We start from the raw sequence: 23,123 nt of genomic DNA, 5'->3' as shown, positions 1-23,123 counted from the left end.
AAGTTCAGGTTGAAACAGAAGGTGCTGCTGAATCTCTAGTGGCAGGGAGTTCCATGGGGCTGGCTGGGCCAATGACACTGAAGATTTGGTTTCTTGTTGCCATATTCCTTTTCTGAGAAACTTTTTCGGGGGGGGGGCATACCAGTGGTGAGCGGAGCCACAGGTGAAAGTGTGTGGAGGCATAAACGTGACTTCCACCTGTGTCTATTAGGCTATTTTCTCTCTCTATGCTCCCTCCAGGCAAGCACGCAGAATGATGAAGAGGTCAAGAGCTTTCCCAAAGAAACCAGAGGCTTTTTTATTAGGGATAATAGGAGATGAAGTGAGAAAAGAAGACTGCAAATTACTCTTATATGCCACAACTGCCGCAAGGATTCTTGTGGCCCAAAAGTGGAAATCCCAAGAGTTACCAACCCTAACGGAGTGGCAGACGAAATTATTCAAGTATACGGAATTGGCAAAAATGAGTTATAAAATTCGAGACCAAAAAGTGACAAAGTTTGAGGAGGAGTGGAGTAAATTTGTTGCGTATATACGAAATAACTGTAGAAGTTTAAAAACTGTAGCAGGGCTAACATAAATCTTGTGATGTATATAGAATGTAATTAAGAATCTGCAGGAATGGATGTGAATTGGGAAAACCGAAGCAGGGAAGGAGGGAAGTCTGGGCGCGAAATTGCGCAGGGTGAATAAGAAGATAAAAAAGGTTGAATGTTAAAGTTTAAGTTTTATTTAATTTTGTTTTGTTTTTGAAAATCAATAAAAAAGTTTGTTTTTGTTTTAAAAAAAGAGCTTTCCAGCTAGGCAAAAACACTCTGGGCAGTGCAAAGCAGGGCTGGTAATAGATGTGACTCAGGAGTGACTTAGACAGAGAAGTTTTTTTGGGGGGCTGCATTCGGGGCCTGAGGTTTCCCATCCCTGGTTATGAAGATAGAGGAAGCTGTGCTCATGTGGGGCAATGAGAACCCATTAGGACTTCCCCTCATATTTTTTTTGGTGGGACGACCCAGCCAAATGGGCATGGTATAAAGAATAAAATCACCACCATCATTATTTCTATTGCTTCTGTATTTTTTCATTTTCTGAGTCTTTAATAAGCTTGAAAGAAGTGGCAAGTAGCTCGCATGCTAATAATAGCTGGCACCTTCCCCCAGAGCTATTTCTGGAGCAAGAGTACAGTCCATAGCACACACAAGACGCTGTTCTTTTTCATTTTTGGCACATCCTTGGAACGCAGTAACCCCCTCTTTGCCATTCTCCTCCTTGCGGATCTCTTGAGAAGCATCGCCCCCCCCCCTACCTCGACACAGAATCTCTGTTAAGTAGGAGGAATGCATTTATTAAGAAAATCCTGTCCTTTCCCCCCCATCTTGTCACCTGATACTCTGCCCCCTTTTAAATGGTGTTGGGTAACTGGCAAATCTAGGGACGTGGGTGGCGCTGTGGGTTAAACCACAGAGCCTAGGACTTGCCAATCAGAAAGTCGGTGGTTCGAATCCCTGCGACGGGGTGAGCTCTCGTTGCTCGGTCCCTGTTCCTGCCAACCTAGCAGTTCGAAAGCACATCAAAGTGCAAGTAGATAAATAGGTACCGCTCCGGCGGGAAGGTAAACGGCGTTTCCGTGCACTGCTCTGGTTTGCCAGAAGCGGCTTCGTCATGCTGGCCACATGACCCGGAAGCTGTACGCCAGCTCCCTCGGCCAATAAAGCGAGATGAGCGCCGCAACCCCAGAGTCGGCCACGGCTGGACCTAATGGTCAGGGGTCCCTTTACCTTTACCTTTAACTGGTAAAGGTACCTTTAACTGGCAAATCTACCACTGTCTTCCCTTCTGCAAACATTCCTGGCACCATTTAGGGCTGGTTTAGAATGTAACCAGATTCCTCCACAGAAGTCCCACACGACGACTGCCATAAAGAGTTTGGGTGATGTGAACATGCGTCAAGCAACCTCTTGCCCAGTGAGAAGCCATGTTCGATGGAGCCTTCCTCCATGGTGTCCGTCGTGGTGGAGTGGCTTAGAAATCAGCCTCTGGGTTAAACTCCAAGTAATAAGAATATGAGGACATGAAAAGGGTCTCTGCATCAGGCCAATGGCTCATCGGGTCTCACATCCTGTTCTCACAATGGCCAGTGGCAGGTTTTCAGATTCATGCTGTGTCCCAACAGTGGAGGCACAATGTAGCCAAATGTTGACCAGCCACCCAAAAACCCAACCTTTTCTGCTCGTATCAAAGTATTTTAATAATAATATTTTTAGTTGTTTCCACATTTTTATACATATTATCTTTCACATACAGTGGTACCTCGGGTTACATACGCTTCAGGTTACATACACTTAAGGTTATAGACTCCGCTAACCCAGAAATATTATCTCGGGTTAAGAACTTTGCTTCAGGATGAGAACAGAAATTGTGCAGTGGAGGCACAGCGGCAGCAGGAGGCCTCATTAGCTAAAGTGGTGCTTCAGGTTAAGAACAGTTTCAGGTTAAGAACAGACCTCCAGAATGAATTAAGTTCTTAACCCGAGGTACCACTGTATATCCAATTAGAAGGTTCCCTGAACCTTGCAACTTCCTCCCCTCCCTCCCATGGGTTCTTAAATTAAAAATTATTATTTTTTGCATATTATAATTTTTCCAACTATTATGTATCCCTATTTTATCACAGTCAATTTCACATTACAAATATCATTACAACGCTACCAGTGTTTTTAACTGCTTACAGTGGTTTGTCAAATAAACTGTGAATTTACTCCAGTCTCAAGCAAATACTTGATCTTCTTGGTTTCTGATCTCCCCTATCAGTTTCGCCATTTCTGCATAATCCATCAATTTTGTCTGCTATTATTCCTTTTTTGGTAATGCTGCTTCTTTCAATTTTGGGGCTAGTAGCATTCTTGCTGCCGTCACTGCATACATAAAAAGTCTTTTGTCTTCTCTTGGTCCTTCTTTCCCTATTAAACCTAAAAGAAAGACTTCTGGTTTTTTAACAAATGTATTTTAAAACATTTTCTTTAGTTCAATATAAATCATTCCCCAGAAGCTTTTTACCTTACAACATGACCACCACATATGGAAAAAGTACCTTCTTTCTCTTTACATTTCCAACACATATTTGATTTAGCTTTATACATTTTTGCAATCTTACTTGGTGTTAGATGCCAACGGTAAATTGTTTTCATGTAATTTTCTTTCAACGCACAGCATGCTGTAAATTTTATTTCTTCTCTCCACAACTTTCCCCAAGATGAAAGTTGGATGTTATACCCAAAATCAATAGCCCAATGTATCATCACTGCCTTAACTTCTTCATCCTTTGTATGCCATTCCAACATGAATCAAAGTATTTTAAGCAAGGTGAAGGAATGAGTCTACGAACAAGGTCTATAAAACTTGGGTTTCGTCCTCGGTGCTTTGGCCCAGCCAGACTGATTCTTCTGTACATTGAAGCCACCCAGTCTCTGAAGGGTTCTCCCCAATTTCTCAGACTTGGGAAGGTTTTTCAAAATGAAAGAAACCCCTCTAAAAACCTGACACGTCGATCTCATTCCTCCACCATTAGGAACTCAATACCTCCCTTGGATTAACGGCAACAAGCAAGTGTAATGTAGAGCATCGATTTTATTTTTTTGAGAACAAACTTGTGATTTACTAAGGAAGACTTTGCTCCCATCATGGAGTCCTGCAGTGCAGAGTTGTGCTTAAGACCTTTTCAAAGACTGTGCTATTTTTGTGTGCCAAAGAACCAGGACATACTTCAGCCTTATTAGGTGATCATCCTGCAGGCCAGAGTTTTGGTAGAAGTTGAATTCCGAATTACTGTGCTGTAGCCTGCAAGGGATTTTAGTGGTTCCGCACTGGATGGGTATTTCAAAGTATGTGTGGTGCCTTACAGGTGGGAAAAACCAGTTATGTTGGGGAAAAGAAAAGAGAGTTTGCTACATAATGCATTAATAATTGGAGTGTGTGTTTATTTTTATACTAGATTTTTTTTTCTATGTGTCTCATAGATCTGATACATATATATTATTTTCTCAAGCTTGGAAAAGAAGGAAATAGGCCTGTATTTACCTTTTACACAACACATCGTTTGTGAAAAGGAGTGGTCGTCACAACCAAATTTTAATGCATTGAAATTGCAACAATTTGGAATTATTTGGGTGTTGGAAACTGTGGCTTGAAGTAGGTTCCTAGTTGTGGTTTGTGGGAAACTGTGGTTTGCACAAACCATAAACTGCACAGTTGTGGCAAACTATATCCTGTGAAAACTCAAATGTGAGGGGTGGGATGGGAGCTGGAGGAAGGAGTGTACCAGCAAGGAGCCTCCTCACCTAAAAAGCAAAGTTAAACCTTGACATATTTTAAAGATGAAATTGCATTCTTTTCCAGGATGCATGGTTAAGAAAAGCCATGCTGAATCGGGCCAACAGTCCATCTAGTTCAGCATCCCTTTCTCACAGGGGCCAGATGCCCATGGGATACCTGGCAAGTAGGACCCGAGTGCAACAGCACTCTCCCTACCTCTGCACTCTCCCTACCTCTGGCTTAGGGCCCTCGTATTTACAGGACCTCCTCTCCTGGTATGCCCCGCAGAGGACCTTAAGGTCCATGAATAACCATAGTTTAGAGGTCCCAGGCTTAAGGAAGTCAGACTATCCTCCGCCAGGGCCACGGCTTTTCAGTGATGGCTCCAACCTGGTGGAATGCTCTGTCCCATGAGACCAGGGTCCTGCAGGATTTAACCTCCTTCCTTTGGGCCTGTAAGACAGAGCTATTCCGCCTGGCCTTTAATTTGAATTCAGCCTGATCTTTTATTTCCCTTCTCTTCCCTCCCCCTCCCCTTTTATGAAGATCACCCGCTCTGAGACCCCACAGCTAATTCTCCCCTGGTCTCCTCGCTGGCCCAAGTAGGACCAATTCAGCCAGCTAGCCCTGGTGACTATCTAATGCTTATTAGATGGATTTCCCCCAAATTGATTTCTGAACTTTGAATTTTATTGTTATTCATGTTTTTATACTGCTTTTACAATTAAGTGTTTTAAATTTGTTGTTAGCTGCCCTGAGCCCGGTTTCTGAACTGGGAAGGGTGGGGTATAAATAGAAATTTATTATTGTATTATTATTATAAAGGTGTACAGTCCCTGAGAGTGAAGACGGAGCACAACCACCCTGGTTCATAGCCACCGATAGCCTTACTATTCAGGAATTTGCCTAATCATTATTTTTTTTAATCCACCCAAGTTGGTGACTTATCACTGCATCTTGTGGGAGTGAGATCATCTTACGGCTCCGCCTGGCAGCACTGCCCTATTTTGCAAATCCGTTTCATAAAGGGGCGTTGCAATTTGAGTGCAACGTTCCTCCTTTACTAATATCTGAAGCCTGGGTAGCATTTTTGCAGACCTGTCTTCTTCTGCAGAAGCTATTTCTCTCCCTGACATGCAGGGAGTTCCATCTGTAAGAAGCAGGCGTGTGAGCTTCGGATCCATGCTCTTGAACTTCACGTGTCCCTCCTCTTCCTCTCATCGCTGCCTGGGAGATATTTGCAATGGAAGGACTTTGTGAGCTATCCCTGTGGCAGCCGGTGGCCTTGACCAGCCTGCCACACCTCTGTGGTCTGGATTTGAAGCCAGCCCTGGGGGCGAAAAGAAAACACTTTCATTAGTCGAGCTCAGGAAACTGAAGGGTGGAGTAGTTTCGCTCTTAATTAGCCCAGACTTTTGAAGGAAAGAGGGGAGGAGAAAGCCTTGTCCTTTTTCCTCACTTAGTTTCCCCACTCGCTTCCAGTTGGCGGTGAAGGCCTGGTCCATTAGGCGATATGGGGCACTGCTCCATCAACCTTAGCCTGCCCCCAGCCAGCCAATTGGGTCAACCTTATTTTCTTTTTGCCAGGAGTGAGCCTGCAATAAATCACACTGTGCACATTGGAGTTAACTCTTATTAGCAAGAACACAATCTGCACAGACTCAGAGGAATGTCTGGCCCAAGGAGCACAGCGTCTCATCCCTGGTAGGACTTCCCCATGAATCGGTTACTGAGACTGAAAGTCCCTACCTCTCCACAGCCATCTACATGCCCTCCTTTCCAGGGTTCTTCCCAAGCAATCAGAGACTGTGCCTTTGTGTCACCAATCTCTCCTCTGCTCTTTTCATGCCTTTTCTGTTTCTGGGAGACAAGGGGAAGGGAGCTTGTTGTAGCAGGAGAGGGACCATGCTTCTTCAGCAGGCTGACTCATCTCTGCCTCTTGGCTTCCTTCTGATTCTGGACTTGCCTCTGCCACAGACTCTGCCCTGCTCCCCTCTCACAGCAACTCTTCTTAGAGAGCCAGTGTGGTGTAGTGGTTAAGAGCAATGGACTCGTAATCTGGTGATCTGGGTTCGCGTCTCCGCTCCTCCACATTCAGCTGCGGGGTGACCTTGGGCTAGTCACACTTCTTTGAAGTCTCTCAGCCCCACTCATCTCACAGAGTGTTTGTTGTGGGGGAGGAAGGGAAAGGAGAATGTTAGCCTCTTTGAGACTCCTGAGGGTAGTGATAAAGCGGGATATCAAACCAAACTCTTCTTCTCTCACTAAGCCCTGTTACCTCTTTAGTTTCTGACACCTCCTCCTCCTCCTCCTAGTCTCCTCCTCCTGACCACTAAGGCAATTGGATGACACCTCCTTCTGGCAACTCCTGCAGCCAAACTGGTGCAAAATGTATTGCTCTGCTTTCCTTTGGACCACATCAGTGAGGTTTGTCATCTGTGCAGCCCAGGACCTCTATACACACTGCCCAGGCTTGCGCCCCAGGGAGGTCACTTTGGTGCTGTTAACACAGTGGTTTGACTTCACCCGTGGAGGTGCACTCCATTGTCTCCTGAGACAGACAAATGCCAACACGTTGTTCTACGATGCTTCACTGATGCCACTTCATTATTACTAACCAGAGGGGCTATAGCAGAACAAAAATGGGACCAAAAATAACCAGGGGTTGTTGTTGGTTTGTTTTTTTTTGGTTTTGTTGTTGTTTTGTTGTTGTTTTTTTTGCATGAAAAGTTACGGGATTTCAGGATATGCACTAACTGGAAATGAAGCAAAACAAAAAAAAATCCTTCCAGTAGCACCTTAAAGACCAACTAAGTTAGTTCTTGGTATGAGCTTTTGTGTGCATGCACACTTCTTCAGATACACTGAAACAGAAGTTGCCAGAACCTTCTATATAGTGAGAAGGTGGGGAGGGGTATTACTCAGAAGGGTGGTGGGAATGGGTGATTGGCAGATAGCTGTGATGAGCCTGTTGACGACTCTTAACGACTGCAATAGGTCTTACAGGAAAAAGCAAGGGGTGAGAAGGTGGAAAATGGCTTTGTCATGTATAATGAGATAAGAATCCAATGTCTTTGTTCAGACCAGGTCTCTCCATGGTTTTAAGTTTGGTAATGAGTTGCAATTCAGCAGCTTCTCTTTCCAGTCTATTTCTGAAATTCCTTTGTAGTAAAACAGCTACTTTGAGATCTTGTATAGAATGTCCTGGGAGATTGAAGTGTTCTCCTACTGGTTTCTCTGTCTTGTGATTCTTGATGTCAGATTTATGTCCGTTTATTCTTTGGCGTAAGGTTTGGCCTGTTTGTCCAATATAGAGAGCTGAAGGACACTGTTGGCATTTGATGGCATACACAATGTTAGACGATGAGCAATTAAATAGTCCCGAGATGGTATGTGTGATGTTGTTGGGGCCAGTAATGGTGTTGTCCGGGTGTATGTGGCAGCAAAGTTGGCATCTGGGTTTATTGCAGGCTCTGGAAATGAAGCAGTGTGACTGCCCAGAAATCTTTGCAGGTGCAAGTAGCATCGACAGCTGGATCATTTATAACCTCCCCATCATGGAACACAAATAGTCACAAATGCAGAATAAAAAGAATGGCTAGATGCCCCTGTCGTGTTGCAGAATACACCAACCTGGAAGGACCCTAATTCTTCACTTTCAGAAATATTTATCACCTGTTTTGGATGTTTATTCAGAGGAATATTAATTTATCCATCACCAGAGGTGCAGGCTGCTTGAGACTGGCCCCCAAGCTAGCTTCTCCCATCCTGTCAATTTACAGCGCCAGACCTGCTCAGGCGGCGACAGAACTGTCTCATGTGCCTTTGGACCATTCCTTGCGATGTGCATTCTCTCTTTCTTGTTCAGCTCAGCAGAAGTACCTAATTGATACAATTGAGCCGTTATGGGTGAGCCGCTTGAGCAGATATCGAAGGCGTATTGCAAATTGTAGGTATCAGGAGCAAATTGCTGGTTCGTGCCTGAAGACGGAAATTCAACAGGAAGAAAAGAAAGACGGACGCAAAATAAAAATTGATGGGCTGGAGCTTGATGGATTCACCGTCCTCTGCAAGAATTTATTGTGTGCCGTAACAAAAGAAGGGACCGTCTGTTTCACAGAATCATTTGATATAGCAAGAAATTTGGGGGAAAGAGCATCATCCTAGAACAAGGGGTGATCTTGTACTGCTTTAGAACTGAGAGCTATAAATTAAGGGTTTTTAGAGTTCAAACCATATTTTGCGCTCTCCTCTTTCACCCTCATTAAAAGGTTCTTTAATTCCTCCTCACTTTCTGCCAACAATGTTGTGTCATCTGCATATCTGAGGTTGTTGATATTTCTTCCGGCAATCTTAATTCCGGCTAGGGATTCATCCAGCCCAGCCTTTCGCATGATGAATTCTGCATATAAGTTAAATAAGCAGGGAGACAATATACAGTCTTGTCGTACTCCTTTCCCAATTTTGAACCAATCAGTTAATAATAATAATAATAAATTTTATTTATATCCCGCCCTCCCCAGCCGAAGCTGGGCTCAGGGCGGCTAACAACAATCAAATAACCAAATAGTTGAATAATCACACATTCTAAAATATTTCATTATAAAAATTAATTGTTGTTCCATATCCAGTTCTAACTGTAGCTTCTTGTCCCACATAGAGATTTCTCAGGAGACAGATGAGGTGATCAGGCACTCCCATTTCTTTAAGACCTTGCCATAGTTTGAGGGCACAAGGAGAAGGGGACGACAGAGGACGAGATGGTTGGATAGTGTTCTCGAAGCTACCACCATGAGTTTGACTAAACTGCGGGAGGCAGTGGAAAACAGGAGTGCCTGGTGTGCTCTGGTCCATGGGGTCACGAAGAGTTGGACACGACTAAACGACTAAACAACAACAACAAAAGTGGCCACTGTGGCTATGTTGCACCTCCACTGTCATAGGCAGTTTGCTTCTGAATTCCAGTTGTTGTGAACAACAGGGAATGCTGCAGGGAATGCTGCTGTCAGGTTCTGATTGCAAGCTTCCTATTGGGGCATTTGGTTGGCCCCTAGAAGAACAGGATGCTGGATTAGATGGGCCTTTGGCCTGATCCAGGAGCTGGGCTCTTCTTATGTTCTTAAGTCGGACCCATAACAAAATGTTGTGGTGTGGACTGTTCCTGTTCATTGGTTTTGTTCAGTGCTCCAGCCACACCCCTTTCCAGGATACTCCTTTCGGAACCCCACCACCAGATGCTCCAGGTCACAGCTTGGGTAAATTAAATTGGAATAATCACTTACAGTTTCTTGAGTTCGAAGGTTTTATTCATGCAGGAACTATTTACAAGATGAGCGGATATGAGAGAGAACAAGCAGGAGACAACTTACCTGGTGTGAACAGCTTAGTTTTTAGAGGTGGAACTACACAAACAGTTCTTTCGTGGGGTTTAAAGTAACATGTGCATTAACTACAAACTCAAGAAAAGGAAATGTATTTGCTTTTCTCCAACAACTAAACATGCTCAGTCCTCATTTGGTGAGCTGCCAATTAAAGGGGGAAGAGGTTCTTAATTCAGATTTATTATTATTATTATTATTATTAGTAGTAGTAGTAGTAGTAGTAGTAGCAGTAGTCTTTCTACAAACTAGGTTTTCTTCAAGCTGATATATATCACTTGTGTACAGATGGTATCAGTTGGGCTACATAGGAATCAGCCCTTACCCCTGGACATTGCTAATAGAAGGGTCTCTCCATAAAGTATTACATTTCCTAAATATCCATTTGAAGCCATGGATGTTCAGTGATATGCCCAAGCAAGATTACAGCTGACTGGATCATTTAGTGATCCTGAAACAGCTCCATTCTGGTTTGAAGCATTCCTTTTGAAAGAAGTTTGTAATTCTTTTCCCATGGTGTCATCACTGTAACCTTTACTGAATTGCTTCCAGTGAGGCTAGTGGGCTGTTCTGACTAATACTGTCCATGCCATTCTTCAGAGTATGAGAAAATCAAACCACACTTCTTCATTTGTTTCTTAGGCAGAAATCAAGATTTTGAAAGCATTTTGAAATTATACTTTTTAAAACCCTGTGGCAGTCTTGTTCAGGCAATAAGCAAGACACCCCTTTAGGTATTTGATCTATCATCTCAGCTCTCAGTCTCCTCTTTTCCAGGCTAAGCATACCCGGCTGCTTCAACCATTCTTCATAAGGCTTGGGTTCCAGACCCTTGATCGCCTTAGTTGGCCTCCTTTGCACACATTCCAGCTTGTCAATATCCTTCTTAAACTGTACATAGCCCTATAATTGAATTGAATTTGTTTGAGATGTTTCCTGGTTTTTGTCGGCTATGTAGCTTTTATACTGTTTACATTTCTGTAAATATTGTGGGGGGGGGTTAAAATCAAAGAACTGTGTTAATACAGTGGTACCTCGGATTACATACGCTTCAGGTTACATACGCTTCAGGTTACAGACTCCGCTAACCCAGAAATAGTACCTTGGGTTAAGAACTTTGCTTCAGGATGAGAACAGAAATCGTGCTCCGGTGGCGTGGCAGCAGCAGGAGGCCCCATTAGCTAAAGTGGTGCTTCAGGTTAAGAACAGTTTCAGGTTAAGTACGGACCTCCGGAACGAATTAAGTACTTAACCCGAGGTACCACTGTACAACATTTGGAGAATTTATTTCATGAAGCGTCTTATAAAGGCAAAAAGAAGCAGCCTCGGTTTCACTTCTAAGCTTTTATGCTGCATAGGATATCCTAATACATTTTCTCATGCCTTTTCAAATTTACAGTCACTGTGTTTTGTTTTGTTTTGTTTTGTTTTGTTTTGTTTAAGCTTTTTGTGTGTGCCAAATTAAAACTGTGTGCTCTGGGTGGCTTACAGCTTAAAATAATTAAAATACAAATGAATTAACAACCCAAGAAAAGCAGTCCATTTAAAAAAGAAGTTGTAAACATAATTGAGTGTTCCTGTGTAAATGAACACATTGCATGTGCTACATACATGATGCAACTTCCCCCCTCTCCTGTGATTAAAAACAACTGGGCAATTTCATATAGACAGTCGTTCACCCGCGCTAGATTCAACATGCTGCCATCTGCCTTATTGCAGGGCAGATATGTGGGTAAACCATACGCAGAGCAGGTCTGCCCCTGTGGCCTGACAGAGGTGGAAACCGTCTCTCATATCTTGCTACGATGTCGTTTCTATGAGGATATACCCTCGGTTTTTATCACCCCTGTTATACAGAAAATTACAAGTGGGTCTGAATCTCAGTGCTTAAAATCCCTGATAGAGGTTAAGGATCCAGAGATCATGCTAAGGGTGGCCAAATTTTGCGTGGCTCCCATAAAACTCAGGGAACAAGCTGTGCTATTACAAAGACTAAGGCCTCAGATGCAAACTCTAGATAATATTTTAGAGACTAAGACCTAAACCACATTTCTAATGGCTGTCATATTCGTATTGTTTATTGTTATATTGATTTGTTAATTCAAACGTAATTCTATTTTGTTTTATGTTCGCTTAGTACGGTTTGTGAATCTGGTCTGGGGCCGTAATAAATTTCATTTCAACTGGGCAATTTTTTTCTTGACACAACGTTTGTCATCTGGTTTATCTATTCAGTGTAACTGCAGTTCATAAGTTGTTTTTTTCCTATGGAGTCTTGTGTTTTCATATAGGCCCTTTTTATAGAACTAAATTGCTCTCACATGATACAGTCTTTTTTTGACTGTACCACTTGAAGCTGCAATTGGAGGGTGGCACGTATGGATGAGCTTTCGATGAAACAAATAAAATAAAATTTATTCTTAAGCAAAGCTACCATATCTGAGCGATGATGAAGTTTAATGCCTGACATGCTAGGTTTTTTTACACACACATACACAGTTGGATGTTCTTTAAAAAGAAAGAAAGAAAGAAAGAAAGAAAGAAAGAAAGAAAGAAAGGGGAATACATTAACAATGCAATTCCTTCACCTGCAACCTAAAGAGATTCAGTCCAGGAAGCATTCTACTACATTATTGTTTCATAGAATCTTCGAGTTGGAAGGGATCCTGAGGGTCATCTAGTCCAACCCCCTGCAATGCAGGAATCTCAGCTAAAGCACCAATGGCTGATGACCATCCAACCTTTGCTGAAAAACCTCCAAGGAAGGAGCGTCCACAACCTCCCAAGGGAGACTGTCCCACTGTCAAATAGCCCTTACTGTTGCTTAGCCAGAATCTCCTTTCTTGTAACTTGAGGCCATTGGTATCTCCTCTCAGTCTCCTCTTTTCCAGGCTGAACATTCCTAACTTTCTCAACCCTTCCTCCTAAGACTTCCTCCTAATCAGCCATACCAACAGGCTAAAAAACAGCTTCTATCCGTTAGGCTGTTGAACGGAAAATAACATAGCGAAATTGACTTGCGAGGTGGTGTGTTGTTTGATAAGAGATTGAGTGTTTGGGGGGGAGGGAGGCTCATTTAATTTCATTGTACACAGGTTGTACAATGACAATAAAGGTATTATTATTATTATTATTATTATTATTATTATTATTATTATTATTATTGGCTTCCAGACCCTTGGTCATCTTGGTTGCCCTCCTCGGCGCATGTTCCAGCTTGTCAACATCCTTCTTAAATTGTTTCGCCCAGAATTGGACACAGTATTCCAGGTGTGGTCTGACCAAGGCAGAATAGAGTGGTACTATTACTTCCCTTGATATGGACACTAGACTTCTGTTGATGCAGAGTTTGCATTCCTTAGGGTTGCCATATTTAAAAAAGTAAAGTTCTTGACACCCGCAAAGTTGCTGAACTTTCTTTAGGAGACCACCAAAATTGTTGCGCTCCCCCCAAAATAGTGATTTTGGAGCTGTTTCCACTGCTTTTTCCATCATGTTGCCATGACATCCAGACATGTTGGGAATTTTCCTGACGCATGACAAGCCTAGCATTCTTCCCAAAGGAGCCCAGGGTGGCAAACATCAAAACGTTATTACAGAACGATATATATTTTTTTAAGTATCTAAAAAGATTTCTAACACTTTAGAACATCTTAAAAAAAAAAACATGTTTAAAAGCAACCACATGCCCTCACAGTTATTAATTTCCCGGCTGATGTGGCCAGTATCTATCAAAATACCTGAGTAAACAGAATTTTGAAAAAATAGAATTCTCCTGAAAGTCAATAACAAGAAACACGTCACAAGGGATGGTGTTCCACAAATGGCCTGCGAACGCTCCAGTTGGAGAACAGCCTTTACCAAAGGTGCCATAGACTTTGAAGACACTCGAACTCAGAACGCAAGGGAGAAACGTGCTAAGAGAAAGGCACGCTTGGCAAACCCTCACCGTGATCAACTCCCGCCTGGGAACCAATGCCCCCACTGTGGAAGGACGTGTGGTTGCAGAATCGGCCTCCACAGTTACGGATTCATTGTTAAAACCGTGTTTATGGAAGACAATCTTACTCGGCTACGAGTGATCGCCAAAGAAGGAAGAATTTCTACAAATGGAAAACAACCTCCTAGAAGGCCCATATTGGGTTAATGCCAATGGTACATCAGTCTTGTGTGTACTTGCATCTTTTCAAGTGTGCAGGGGAGGAGAGAGAGAAAAATGTACTTTATATCAGTGTCAGAAGTGCTAGAATCTTGTGTGTCTCCAGGATGTTGAATACACACCCATCCCTGCTTGCAATATAGGGTTACTGATTGGCGATGAGGTCGTTATGCACTGACTCAAACACATTTTTAACTTCCTAGACAGTGTTAAAACAGGATTGTTTTCTCCTCCCCTAAATTAGTATTCTTTGCCTTTGCTCCCTGTTAAAGATGCCAGCTGTGCTTCCAACACCAGCCCTCTTTTACAATGGCAGGTGACGCCTGAACATGTTTGATTCCCTTGTCAAAATTTGCGAACAAGATGAACAACACCCAGATAATTCACTTCTTTTTCACGGTTGAAGCTGCACGTGAATGATTTTTATTGCAGCGCTGGGAGCCTCAGGGGCCTAGTTTTGCGTTTCCCAGTGGTGGTGGCGGCAGGCTGCACTATTAACATGTTTCCTACGAGTAGATCCACCCCAAGGAAACATTTCCTGTCATTTTTCATCAGCTACGTTAGATCCAAACCCAGACATCCCCTGGGAGAAGCAAGCAGGAATGCTTTGAAATTAACCCGGACAGCCAGCAAGTCCATTAACAATCAGGATCTGTTTTGACTTCCTAATTACAGCCAATGTTTATCCTCTGACCTGGGTTTTCAACGCGCAGGATGCAAGCTCCAGGTCTACATGTGCCAAATCTTTCTGTGCCCTGAAGTTTTCCTCCTTTAGCGTTATAGCACAGGGGACTTTCGAGCAAGTCCCTCATTTAATCCCTGGGATCTCCAGCTAGGGCAGCCTGAAACCTTAGAGAGCCTCTGTCAGTCAGTGTAGACAGTACTAAGCTCTAATGGTCTGACTCAGAAGAAGTCAGCTCCCAATGTATAATGTATAAGACAGCTTTGTACATTAGGGAATGGTTGGCACCCGTCTGTTTGGGAGACAATGGAGAAGAGTGCCTTTGGAGGTGAAGTCAAACCATTGGAGAGTTTCAGCACCTGCTGTGGCTGTAGAGACTGATGTGGGAGAGACATGTTTTGTTGCAGCTGGGGAAGATGAAGGCATGTGGGCCCTGTGGTTGTCTGCAAGGGATTCCCACACTCCAGGGTTGATGTTGCCAGTCTTCATGTCTGCAAGGGGTGGCAAACCTGTGGCCTTGCAGCTATTGCAGGACCACAGCTCCCATCATCCTTGGCCATTGGCCATACTGGTGGATGGAAGCTGGAGTTCCAACAGCATCTGGAGGGCATAAAGTCAGCCACCCCTGGTGTATATAGCTTTGCATGTAAAGACTTAGATTTATACAATCATAGAATTGTTGAGTTTGAAGGGACCCCCAAGGGTCATCTAGTCCAACCCCCTGCAATGCAGGAATCTCAACAAAAGCGTCCATGACTACTCAACCTCTGCTTAAAATCCTCCAAGGAAGGAGAGTCTACAATCTCCCAAGGGGACCCGTTCCAATGTTGAACAGCTCTTACTGTCAGAAAGTTCTTCCTTATGTTTAGTTGGAATCTCCTTCCTTGTAATTTGAAGCCACTGGTTCGAGTCCTACAGTAAGGAGCAAGAGAAAACAAGCTTGCTCCCTCTTCCTAGGACCCTCGTACCTATGGGGCCGCCTCTCCTGGTATGTCCCACGGAGGACCTTACGGTCTTCAAACAAAAACATCTTGGAGGCCCTGGGCCACAGAGAGGTTAGGTTGACCTCAACCAGAGCCAGGGCTTTTTCGGCTGTGGCTCCGATCTGGTGGAACGCTCTGTCACAGACTAGGGCCCTGCGGGACTTGACATCTTTCCGCATGGCCTGCAAGACAGAGCTGTTCCACCAGGCCTTTGGCCAAGGCACAGTTTGACCCCCTCCTTTGGTAATCCTCACAGAACTCTAGCCCAATGGTTGCCCTTAATTTGATTTTGAACTGATTTTAAAATGAATTGATTTTAGAATGCTGTGTCACTTTTATTGTTAGCTGCTCTGAGCCCAGCTTCGACTGGGGAGGGCAGGATATAAATAAAGTATTATTATTATTATTATTATTATTATTATTATTATTCCACGCGGCAGCCCTTGAGATGAGCCCTGATTGGGACAGGGTTGGTCCAATATGCTTTGCTGCCTGAGGCAAAGGAAAAGAAGGCAGCCAGCCGCCCTCCAGCCCATGTGCAGAAGCTGAGCGGATTGGCGATGGCATCTTCCTTGAACCCTGGCCAAAGAGAAGTTTCCTCTACCACACCTGAGGGCAGCAGGCTACCTTATAGGGCAGGGGGACGAGGACAGCGCAGGTTGCATGCCACACACAGCAGCAGCAACAATTTAAGGGCATCTGCTGCCCGAGGTGGCTTCCTCTCGCTGCCCAGTGTTGCAAAAACAGTAAGTGCCAGTAAGGGATTATTTGTCCTGTAACCTGACAACGGTATGGAACGAAAGCTGAATGACTAGGGCATTGTGGGTTGTTGTGGTCTGTTTCCCAGGTGGCAAGACAAACTGTTCAGTGTTGGGATGAAAATGGAAAATCTTGTGTGTGTGTGTGGAGGAGGGCGAAAGGGAGCAGCGTAATGAATAAAGATGTCGGAAAATATTAACATTTCGAACAGAGGAGGAGTTCATTTATAGAGCGCTTCCATGCCTGAGTCATGCAGCAGACATGCCAGATCTACGGAGAAGAAAATGAACGATGTTTCTTTTCTTTTCCCCCTGGTGAAATATAAAAAGGAAATCAAACGCGTTATTTTCCAGATTGCAGGTGGGAAAGAGGGTTAAGTGAAGCAGAGACTAGAAATGGCCCCTTTAGGGTGGTAGGGGAAAGATGTAAAGTCTCATCTAAGTTAAGGAAATGAGCCCAACTTGAAAGATCTGCACTGATTACCTAGCTAGCCCAATTGAATAACTCAGGTTTGCTGAGGTCTGTAATAGACTATGGTCTGTAATCGCATCTCACGTCCTCTGTCTTGTTGTTAACTCTAAAAGCAGCACACCCCTGTTGTGGGGGGATGCTGTGGCTCTGATCTGAGCTCTGTCTCTTGGGGAGGGTGTGTTTAACCTTCCCCTCCCATTCCATCGCCCCAATCTTTCTCACGCATATCCCCAATGTTTCTATCAGTCCTGCGCCGATAAGAATGCAAGCACAATATAAGCCAGGGAAACCAATATGATGTCTGTTCCCTATTTTAAAGCTTCCAGTCCTCTTGATGGGGCCAGACTAGCAGCAGGCCATGGGGTAAGATCGGAGCCAGTGTGGTGTAGTGGTTAAGAGCGATAGACTCGTAATCTGGTGAACCGGGTTCGCTTCCCTGCTCCTCCACATGCAGCTGTTGGGTGACCTTGGGCCAGTCACACTTCTTTGAAGTCTCTCAGCCCCACTCTCCTCACAGAGTGTTTGTTGTGGGGGAGGAAAGGAAAGGAGATTGTTAGCCGCTTTGTGACTCCTTCGGGTAGTGATAAAGCGGGATATCAAATCCAAACTCTTCTTCTGATGGCTGTGGAGTGGGGCCGCGGCGGATCCTGATTTCAAATCCTCCTCTAACCCTCAAGACTGCTTTATTTGCAGATGTTTGGCCAACGCTTTCCAGGATGCAGATGCCTCATGTTTGCGGACCTGTGAACTGCTGCCTAACAATGTTTTTTATGATGTGCTGCTCACAGTTGGTAGCCCATCCCTTTTGCATGCCAATTTTATTTTTAATCGTCTTTTCCCGCTTGGTATGCGGGAACATTTTTGTGATGATCAGCACGTTGGACTGCTTTTGTATGCCCCTCTCCTGACGCGCCTTCCCCACCCTTTCCAACTGTGGTTTTCGTTTGTTTGTTCAATGGGCTCACCACTCCTTCTAAAAGACCGTGTGTGTGTGTGTTATTTTGTACCAGAGCTTCTTTTCTTTAGGCCAATTTATGGAGCACAAGAATCAAATAACTGTAGGGTTGGAAAGGGACAATGAGGGTCATCTAGTCCAAACCCCTGCAATACAGGAATCTTTTGCCCAGTGTGGGGTTCAAACCCACGACCCTGAGATTAAGAATCTCATGCTCTTCCAACTGAGCTATCCCTGAGCAGTCCAGCATTTGGCTTTAGAAGCACCTCTCTGCAGAAGTAAGAAAGGCCTTTGCAGTCATCAAGAATGGTCCACACGCTGTTGGATCAGACTGAGAGCTATTCTTGTTCAGCTTCCTCTCCCCCCACAGTGCCAAAGCAGAGGCTTATGGGAGGCCAGGCTTAGGCCACTAGCCCTCTTCCACTAATGCTCCCCGGAGATTAGTTGCCTGTTGTTTCCTGGCCCAATTCAAGAGGCTCACCTTTCATGTCCTGAACAACTCAGGTCACTAATACCTGAAAAACCACTTCCTACAAGACCCCCTTGGGTGTTAAGATCAGCAGAGAGGACCTGTTGGCTTTTCCACCGCCCTCAGAAGCCAGGGTGGCAGTGGCCCAGAAAAGGGCATTCTCTGTGGTGGCCTCTATGTTGTGAAACTCCCTCGCCACAGAGAAATAATAGTATTCAGAGACGTACAGCCTCTGATCCTGGAAACGGTATATAACCATGGTGGGTAGCAGCTGTGGAAAGCTCTTTCCTCCACGAATTTTTTGTATCTCCTTTTATAGCAGCCATCATCACATCTTGTGGTAGCAAATTGCACATTTTAACTATGTGCTGCATGAAACGGTCCTTATTTTGGGCCACCCTGATTCTCCCACGATTCAGATTCATCCGCTTGTCAACAAAGTCCATTAAATAATGCAGAGTGCAGAGAGGAAAGTCCTGATAACACTGGGAAGAATTCAGTGTTGCTATCAGCACCAGCACTTTGCCTTTTTTTCATGGAACCACCTCCCCTCTCTTCCCCACTCATGGTGTGTGTTTCTCCTGAACACCCCCCCCCCGTCAGTCTAGAGGAAGCAATGGGGGGGGGGGATAAAGAGGGGCAAAAGTCCCGTTGTGCTAGTGGATGTCCTTGTGCAGGTTTCCGCTAGCAGAGCTCCTTATTTGAATCCGGTGCACTTTACAGAGCAAACTTAATAAAAAAAACATGCATAATTTGAGGAGAAAGGAGCAGAGAGTTCTTGTCTTTCGCATGGGTCAGGCCTTCTACATAGGAGGGGGACAGCCAACCAAACGTACAGAGGAAAACTCCCTCAGAACTGCATAGCCAGTCAGAGCACGAGTTGCCTCAGTAAAGATCATGACACTCTGCCTGGTTGCTGAGCAACACCTCCAACCACCCTGGTTTAACTGACTTAACTGATAACAGAGATAACCCTTAACTCTGAAACCGAATGATCCTTGCCGTTCCGGGTTCTATATCTGCAAATACCAAGGATTTTTCCAGAACAGAGTTACCTTTCAGCCCTTAATATTTTGTATGCTGTAGGAGAAGATGCCATTAGCTGCTTTCTGCACTCTCTCTCTCTCTCTATTTCCCTTTCCTTTCCTTCGAGCCTCCTTTATCAAACAGAAGTCTCGGTTTACGGAATGAATCAAGCAGCGGGGTCCTTAGCAAATGGTCTGCTTTGGAGTGTGGCCATTTTGTGGTCCAAGTGAACACAAAAGGGTTCACCGCTCCCATGTGTGATTAAGATCAGGCTTTGGTACCATATGTTTCGCCTATGTGCAGAGGCCTGGTTAAACGGAGAGAAAAGCCGGTTGTCGTTTCTGAGGCGCCAAATGAACAGCGTGCTTTAATTTATGTCCGAGACGCAGGCAAAATGCCTATAGAAAGGTCATTATCCCTCCATTTCTTTGGTGGCTTAACTGGAAACGAAGAGCCTTGAGGAAGAAGAAGAAGAAGAAAGGGAGTCCTCAATAAGAACGTCACTGAAAGAATTGCATTGTATATTTTTTTAAAAGGGAATTGTTTCCCGCAACTAACTTTTCATGTAATTTGGCAGGCATCGGGAGGAACACAGAAGGATCTCTCTTTGTCGCTGAGACCGACCTGGAATACATTTGCCTGTTCTCTTTAAGCAGGCAGGAGGACACTGGGCCTTTTGTCAGCCTTCGAGAAAGCCAAAAGTGAAGATTTGGGGCAGGTTGAGGGAGGAGGCGCAATAATCAGTGGATGCCCCCATCTCTAAGGAGATGTTTTCACATGGGCTGAGGAAAGCTGCCCTGTAGTCTTGTTACTTAAGCCTCGGAAATATAAAGCTCACCAGCTGAGGCGATTTGAGATAGCTCAACTCATAAGAAAAGGCCTGCTGGATCAGGCCAAAGGCCCAACGTGGATGGTTTTCAAAGTGGAATAAACGAATTAACTGAGGTTATACAATCCAAATCTTTTTTACAGTCATAGACCAGCAGTCATAGACCCCTCTGTGGAGGTTATCAGAGACTGACTTTGAGCGAGCAGAGATGGCTTTAAGTGGGGAAGTGGTTCAGATACCCTTTCATGAACATATGGGAAAATAATATATGGGATGCCACAATGTCCGATTATCTCACCAGGAACAGGAGGGCAATTGAAGGCATAACAAATAAAGACACCTTCCAACTTTCTCTTAGTCTCTCAGACTAAGAGAAAGAGACAACAGTGACTTTGAAAAGGAATGGGAACCATTTATATTATTGTTATGTACTGAGTTGAATAGGATCCAAATGCAGCAGGTCCTAGAACAATAGGATTCAGAATGCAGCATTCTGATTGGTCCTAGAACAATGCAGCAGTGTGATTGGTCTGCAGTAGCCACCCAATCCAGCTCCAGATGGAAGTGAATCCACAACCTGATTGGCCTACAAGAGAGTTCCGGAATTAGCCAATCACGTGCAGCCCATTGTGTAAATAATGTATATAAAGCAGATACTTTGGGGAAACTTTCATTCCTCCTCACCACTATGAGCTGAATAAAGAGCATGAAATCCACTCTCGACTCCGAGTATATTTCAATTATACTTGCAGAAACAAAGAAGGTTGATAGACTTGATGGCAGGATTTAAATAAACATTCACACTATTAGTATTAGAAAATGTTTAGAAGCTAGAGAAATATTATGGTGTATTTACTTTTATTTTTATGTTTGATGTTACGTTGTTAATAACTTTTTCTGTTAGGAGGTAGCAGGGAGGTAGCAAAAGAGAAACAAACCAGAAGCGGAAGTTGGGGGAAGCCTAGGAGGGGAGGGAGGAAGCAATACATAGTAAATGTTAAGACTTTGAGATGTATGTAATGAATGAAAAAGAAAAATGAGTAAAAAAAAATTTTTTTAAAAAGATACCTTCCAACTTTAACTATGTGAATGAACAAAATCAAGACCAATATACAACAACCGCTCAATATTTGCAGCGCGGAGGTTATGTTGGGTAATATGGTTGAACATTGAACATATGTCTAGAGTCAATGGATAGAACAAACACCATTAGATGTACAGCTCGATAAGTGTTTAATGGTTCTTATATTTGTATTTGTTCAAAAACCAATAAAAACCTGTTTCGGAAGGAAAGGTTATCGGCAGCTACTAGTCTACTTCCAACACGCCTTGAATTAGCCCCATAGAGCCTCCACATTGCTTTATTCTCCATGAGTTCATCCAAGCCCCTCCATAAAGCCAATTTGGCTGTGCGCTGTGCCCCTTTCTCCTGTCCCAAACTTTCCAAAATTTAGCTTTGTTGACGGGCCCTGGGTTCTAGTCTTTGGGACACAGTGTAACACAGTGGTTAGAGCATCTGTTTTGCATGCAGGAGGTTTGAGGTTCAATCCCTGACATCCCTAAAACCCCGGAGGGCAGCTGCCAGTCAGTGTAGACAATACTGAAGTAGATGGGCCAGTGGGCCTGGCTTGGTAGAAAACTGCTTCCTTTATTATGCTAGAGGAAGATAAACGTCTCTTTATCTTCTTCTTTTGCAGCTTCTGATATCAACCAGAGTGAATAGCTAATTAGGAACCACATGGTTGATTTTTAATAGGTTTGGGACCATTTCCCCTCCTTCCTTCACACGGCTGGCATCACCCATAGTTGGTTGAGGCACATTATCTGGACTCTCGACGAGTTATCTGTTTGGAGCGTAAGGTCAAAAGGGAGCAAAGTTCACCTCTCAGGCTTGGCTCCGCTCCTCTTCTGACGCACAGAACACTTCGTGTCGGCATTTGCGGAATTTAAAAAGCTTCGTCAGGAAATCGCCACAGGAAAACCCACTCCTTTTGGCCACCTTGCCATTTATGATATTTCCCTTTGGCATCAGCAGTCGTCCCGGCTCCGGGGCTTCAGATTCGTAGATTGTAGACGTTAACAGGATTTGCCTGTTGGGAATGAAGCAATCTCCAGCCAAGGAATCTCAAACAGCAGGGCCAGGAAGTATTCTGCTTGAGGTGCAAGGGCTTTTGTTTGCTGAGTGGTTAGCACAGGAACATTCAAAGCTGCTTCCAACCAGGCCAGGCCATCAACTCATCATGTTAAGTACCTTGGCTGGCAGCAGCTCTCCATGGTTTCAGACTAGGGTCTCTCCCAGTCAGGCAGCCTTTGGGAAATTAATGAAAGGACACTTGGACCTCAATGGAGCATCATGCCTCCTTCCCTAAGTCGGGCAGAAGCTTCCTGTGCTTTGGGAAGGAGGTGCCAGGTTTTAATACTTTAATATTCTAATTTATGGGACGCGGGTGGCGCTGTGGGTTAAACCACAGAGCCTAGGGCTTGCCGATCAGAAGGTCGGCGGTTTGAATCCCCACGACGGGGTGAGCTCCCGTTGCTCGGTCCCTGTTCCTGCCAACCTAGCAGTTCGAAAGCACCTCAAAGTGCAAGTAGATAAATAGGTACCGCTCCGGCGGGAAGGTAAACGGCGTTTCTCTGCGCTGCTCTGATTCGCCAGAAGTGGCTTAGTTATGCTGGCCACATGACCCGGAAGCTGTACGCCGGCTCCCTTGGCCAATAAAGCGAGATGAGTGCCGCAACCCCAGAGTCTGTCACGACTGGACCTAATGGTCAGGGGTCCCTTTACCTTTACTCTATTTTACTGGAAACATTTAGGAGACTAGCCCAGTCCACTGACCACACGCCATTGCTCTCTGTACTTGTAATTCCCAGCATAGGAGTCATATGGCCTCCAACAGTGGAGGAAGTATGTGGCACTAGCTCTCAAGGTTTTTCTTTTTGGCTAAATGCCCGAGGTATGTGATGCCTTGCATGCTGCTTGTCAACCCAGACCTAGCAGTGGCTGGGCCACTTGTGGCATGTGAACTACCACAGCTCTGTTGGCAGGTGCTGGGAGCTGCGTGGAATCTGCCTCCAGTTAGAAAGTAAGGCACTGAAATCCCCATAGG

General features: G+C 44.5%; 1 protein-coding gene and 1 non-coding gene across 3 annotated transcripts in view; one reads left to right on the top strand and one right to left on the bottom strand.

Annotated features, from left to right (window-relative positions):
• The window catches only part of ME3 (malic enzyme 3), a 94,593-nt gene that overhangs the window by 17,282 nt on the left and 54,188 nt on the right, over positions 1-23,123 (top strand). The window lies entirely within an intron of this gene.
• Positions 17,857-17,933, bottom strand: TRNAK-CUU (transfer RNA lysine (anticodon CUU)). The gene has a single exon. It is a non-coding gene; the product is annotated as a tRNA-Lys (tRNA).

Source organism: Podarcis muralis, chromosome 4 (genome assembly GCF_964188315.1).
Source record: "Podarcis muralis chromosome 4, rPodMur119.hap1.1, whole genome shotgun sequence".
NCBI lineage: Eukaryota > Metazoa > Chordata > Lepidosauria > Squamata > Lacertidae > Podarcis > Podarcis muralis.
The sequence above is the reverse complement of the archived record's forward strand: the minus strand, read 5'-3'. Positions and strand labels throughout refer to the sequence as shown.